At 38.3% G+C, this 5862-nt stretch overlaps 1 non-coding gene across 1 annotated transcript; it reads right to left on the reverse strand.

Moving 5' to 3' along the window:
* Positions 1-4287: 4287 nt before the first annotated feature.
* LOC127099262 (small nucleolar RNA R71) lies at positions 4288-4394 on the reverse strand. The gene has a single exon (XR_007793787.1). It is a non-coding gene; the product is annotated as a small nucleolar RNA R71 (small nucleolar RNA).
* Between the last annotated feature and the right edge of the window lie 1468 nt (positions 4395-5862).

Here is a 5862-nt window from a genome sequence, read left to right on the forward strand (position 1 = left end):
GTCAAGCACAGTTAGTATACAAGTCAAAGTTAAATCAAAATGAAACAGATGTCAACCAGTCAACACAAGCAAGTGAATGTGCAAGGCACAAGGCTCAAGGCATGTGAGCCAAGCCACCTACAAAACAAACAAGTTAGACAATGATATTTAAGCAAGCCCAATCAAAAAGAGTTGGTCTCATTGGTCATTTGTTGGTCAACCTGAAAACATGAGCTCAAAGGTGAGTAACAGGACCACTAGGACAAGCCTAGGGTCAAAAATGAATAAAAAAGTCCAAACAGCAAGCAATGCCCAATCAAAATCAAGTTCAAACATTCAAGAAACAAACCCAATTGGTTTCACATTCATATCAATCATCATCATCATTTCATGAACAATTTAGGTCAAAGTGTTGCAAACAGAAGCTCATAGAAGTCAACAGCAAGACTTAACTCAAAAGCAATCTTAAACATTTCCAAAAATCACCAAATAAATCATGATCAATCACAACCCACAGCATGGTAAGCATGTCAAATTTCATCTCATTTGGACAAGTGGAAGGCAGTCAATGAAAATCAGAAAGTCAAAGCAATTTTGAACATGCTCAATGAAGTCAACCAAACATGCATCAACTTAGAAAACTCATAAATCAGATATGGTGTATGATAAATGAATGGGACTAAAACCATGACAAAGATGAGGATGTCTAGTTATCTCATGTAAACTTTCATGTCCATCTAATAAAGTATGAGAATTTCACAAATGAAATGGGAACAAGTGTCACATGAGGTCAACATTTGACCAAGCAGGGGAGAAAATCTCAAACAATTAGGAAATGCCACAAATAATTCCAAGAAAATTCACATGTAAACTAGACATACGAGAGTAGGTTCATGCAAAAAATCAATTCATTTGGAGGTCAAGAAGCATGGTACCAAAAATCAACAAGTTGCACATCAATGGTGTGACACAAATTGTCACACCCTAATTCAAAAATTCATAACTCACAAACCAGCAATGATAAATTCACAAACTCTACACCAAAATCACCATGAGTGTGTCTAGTTTAAGCACAAAAAATTTGGGAGCCATTGGATAAAGCATCATCATTTCACAAATGTTTTGGCAAAGTGTACAAAATATGCATACATGTTACAAACGCTAATGCCATTTAAAATCCATTGATCACAAAATTCTGGAAAAATCCTGATAAAAAACTAGGGATCCATATGAACACAATGCAACAAGTCCCATGAATTTTGGATTTAAAATGAGGAACTTATGATTTTTGGAAGATTGGTATCAAAAATGGAATGAAAAATGAAAAATAATGGTTTAATTCAATGGGACACATGCCCCGAGTGGCAAACTTGTAAATAAGCCCACCACTAATCCAAACGGCCGCGTTTTGGCAAAGAAAATGAAATAATGTTATTGGTTGATGGTCCAAAACGCCATGCAGTACGTGAATGGAAGGAAATTCTGGGCAATGCATTCTGAAGTTAGGGTTTCTACACAGTAACAGTGCCTTCATCTCCTTCAAATCGTGTTTTCGTAAAAACTTCCAGAAATCCAAATTACATACACACAAATGTTCAGCATGGCATGGCAAGCGAGAATCCATCAACAATTTTCATCAAAACACAGCCATACTCATGAATCGAGCACAAACATAAATCAACATCAAACTTCAACACGACACAACTTCAGAAATAAGCAGCCATTTTCAAAAATAAAAACATCATGAAGCTCAGCATTAAGAGACCTATCCAAAGCATGCACTAATTTAACAAAATAAGGAGATCGAATTTTTACCAAAATGGAAGAACAGTCGAGATGCAGATGTTGTTTGGCTTCCTTTGCTCGAAACAGCTGCTCAACACACTTCCACAAGGTGAATGGTGAAGGAAGCTTGGCCTAGGAAAGCTTGAAATGGTCTAGAACTTGAACTGCCATTGCTGAGTTCATGGAGAAAACAGTCGAAGATGAAGCTTTACAGTCATGAAAACAAACTTGCAATGAACTCCACAATGATGGTATATGGTGTTGCAAACAATGGCAGGTCGTGTTCTGTGGAGTTTTTGGAAGAACTTTGGAAAATGGCCAAAAATGAATTTGAGAGAGAGTGAGATTTTTTTGAGTTAGATGGCTGCAACTAGAGGTTTCATTTGACAGAAAATGATGTTAAAATCTGCTGTTTTGTGGTTGCTTGTGGAGTGCTCAACATGGTTCATGAAAATATGGGATAGAGTGGTTGAAAAATGTACTTTCTCCAATTTTCAAGCAAGTTGGCATGGGCTATGTGTACTGCACGAAAATGGCTTGCAAACATATCCAAAATACAATTTCAGATCAATTCCCAATGGCCAAAATGATGGAAAAGGTTTATTTTAAAAAGTCAAAAATTCACTTCACTTGAAATTAATTCAAGCAAGTCCAAAAATGCCATTTTGATCCATGAGGTTTTGGTGCATGAAAGTTACATTTTTGGAAAGAGGGGATCAAATGTGACTTGTAGGGAAAAACCCCACCCAAATTGGCCAAATGGTTTGAGAGATATGGCCTTTTGAAGTTCAAGAATTTCTGAAAATGATTTGATCATAACTTGCCAACCATACATGGGAATTGAGTGTTCTTGGACTTTTTGGAAATGGGAGAACAAGATCTTCAACTTTCATGTTGGGCAAAAATCCATTTGAAGCTTGTATCATGATGTAAGTTTGAGGATCAAGACTTTCCATTTTTGGTAAGTTTCAATTACGGGTCCAGTTTCCATTTTTGGAAATTTCTGATCTGGCTTCAAATTCTTCCATGATGGTGTTTGCCATGATATATGAGGCCTATATGGACATGAATAAGCTCTCTCAAACCAAATCCCATCATCAAATCACTGATTAAATGGACAGTTGACCAACAGTTGACTTTTAGGGTTTCTGACTGATTGTGCATTGACTGATGACTTCTGAACATCCAATCCTTGACCAAAACACTTCAAATGGATCCCCAAGTCATGTGAACATGTTGGACCAACCCTAGGGCCTTGGCTCCTTGAGAATTGTGCTTGCTTGCTTGGTTGACTGATCTCCTGATCAGTTTGACCTAATTCCTTGATTGGCTTGCACTTGAGGCAAAAGAGGCAATGCAATGCTATGCAATGGACCATGTTATGCTATGACCTAATATGAGAATGTATGTACAATGATAGGTGCAAATTTGAGGTGCTACAGAGGGCGTTTAAACGGTTAGTATTTTCTCAAAAGGAGTTTCTATAGATTCTATTATTTTCAAAAGTGATTTTAGACTTAACGAAATAGTGAGAACGTACGTTAAACTATAAAGTCATAGTCTAATTCAACAGAGCGAGAGTTTGAGGAAAAGACTTTTAATTAATAGTGTCTACTGAAAAGACTTATTTTAAAATTAAGAAAAAGACCAACGAAGATTTGATTCCCCAAATACGACGAACTACATACTGATATCCATATTATTTGATATTTTATCTAGATCCAAATTTAGTTTTATTTTTTCCCCCTAATCATTAAAGTATCATCCGCCTTAGCTTTACGCAGTAACCCTAGAAAAACGGTAGATCGATTCATTAAGCCCCTGTGGGATCGATATCTTTTAAAACTACGCGATTAGGCTGTGCGCTTGCAGTTTTTGGCGCCGTTGCCGGGGAACTTTTATTTAGTTGATATCGTAACTCTTCTGTTACGCTGTAGAGACTAAGGCAATTTTTATTTTTTCCCTTTTTCGTTGATTTTTATGCCACACACTCGCTCACAAGGCGAGCCATACAACTTAAAAATCAACGACGTCGAACGATATCTCCGATAATTACGACGAATTCGGGAGTATCGTGCTAGAAACAGTCTTCCTCTAATCGAAGTTCCTGATCTCAAAAATCTCCTTCCTTTAACGATACCAGCGATGGCCGAACCAGCTCGTGCTCTTCGAGATTACGCTGCTCCGTCGCAGGATGAGCCGCATTCGAGTATTGTTCCACCCGCAATCGAAGCGAACAACTTCGAACTTAAACCTTCGCTGTTGCAGGCAGTGCAACAGAATCAATTTTTTGGAAATCCTACCGAGGATCCAAACCTTCATTTATCCGTATTTGTCCAATACGCTGACACTGTTAAAGCTAATGGTGTCACTTCAGAGGCAATTCGACTTCGTCTCTTTCCTTTCTCGTTAAGAGATAAAGCTAGAAGATGGCTTCAGTCTCTTCCTTCCAACTCAGTCACCACATGGAATGAGTTGAAGAAAGTCTTTCTTGCCCGATATTTTCCTCCAAGCAAAACAGCCATGTTGAGAGCCCAGATAAATGGATTTAAGCAAAAAGATAACGAATCTCTTTTTGAAGCATGGGAAAGATACAAGGACATGATGAGACTTTGCCCACACCATGGTTTAGAGGACTGGTTAGTAATGCACACCTTCTACAATGGTCTCTTGTACAACACAAGGTTAACAATAGACGCCGCCGCCGGTGGTGCGCTTATGGATAAACCTTACACCGATGCTTATCAACTTATAGAGAGCATGGCCCAAAATCATTATCAGTGGGGAAGCGACCGAACAGTGGTAGAAAAACCTCAAACAAAAGGTGGCATGTACGAGATAAGTAGCATTGATCATGTTAATGCAAAAGTGGATGCTCTTGCCCAGAAAATTGAAAGTTTAAAAGCATCACCTCCAGCCACCGTGGTTTCCGTAACTCAAAATTGCGAGGTCTGTGGAATTCAAGGTCACACTCCTACAGATTGTCAACTCCTAACAGGAATTCAAACAGATCAGGTGAACTATGCTCAAGGAAATCCTTACTCGAATACCTATAACTCAAACTGGAAGAACCATCCTAATTTCTCGTATAAAAGTAACAACGCTTTATACGCACTAGGTCAAGCTCCCAGTCAAGCTCCAGCTGTACCACCTGGATATCAAAAGCCGACCCCATCTACACCTAACAATAACGTTCCTAGGAAATCCAACATGGAAATCATGATGGAGAACCTCATAGCTTCTCAACAGCAAACCAATAAAGAGTTCTTAAACCAGAATGTACACACTAGCGAACAAATTAAACAACTAGCAAGTAAAGTAGATGCCCTGGCTACCCATAATAAAATGTTTGAAACAAAAATCTCGCAAGTAGCTCAATAACAAGCGTCTACTGCTGCCCCAACTGGTACATTTCCTGGACAACCACAACCTAATCCGAAAGGCCACGCTCATGCAATTATACTACGAAGTGGTATAGAGGTAGAAGGACCATCTGACCCAAGGATTGAGAACCAAAACTCTAAAAAGTCAACTGAGGAAGAAGGTAAACCTAAGGAAAAGGAAGAGTGTAATAAGGAAACCGTAGAAAAAAAAGAACCTTATGTACCTCCACCGCCTTACAAACCACCTATCCCTTATCCTCAAAGGCTAATTAAAACCAAAAACGCGGGCCAATTTAAAAAATTTGTTGACCTACTGAAACAATTAAACGTCACAATTCCTTTTACAGAAGCTATTACATAAATGCCCTCATATGCTAAGTTCTTAAAAGAAATTTTATCTAATAAAAAGAAACTTGAAGATAACGAAACCGTTACACTCACTGCTGAGTGTAGCGCAATAATCCAAAATATGCCTCCTAAACTTAAAGATCCTGGTAGTTTTTCTATACCCTGTCATATAGGAAAATTTGTCATAGACAAAGCTTTATGCGATTTAGGAGCCGGTATCAGTGTTATGCCCTTGTCCATATGTAAGAAACTTGAAATGGGAGAATTTAGACCAACTAAAATGTCTGTGCAATTAGCAGATCGTTCCGTTAAATATCCCGTAGGAATTCTTGAAAACGTTCCCGTACGCATAGGTCAATTCTACATT

Source organism: Lathyrus oleraceus, chromosome 6 (assembly GCF_024323335.1).
Source record: "Lathyrus oleraceus cultivar Zhongwan6 chromosome 6, CAAS_Psat_ZW6_1.0, whole genome shotgun sequence".
Taxonomy (NCBI): Eukaryota; Viridiplantae; Streptophyta; class Magnoliopsida; order Fabales; family Fabaceae; genus Lathyrus; species Lathyrus oleraceus.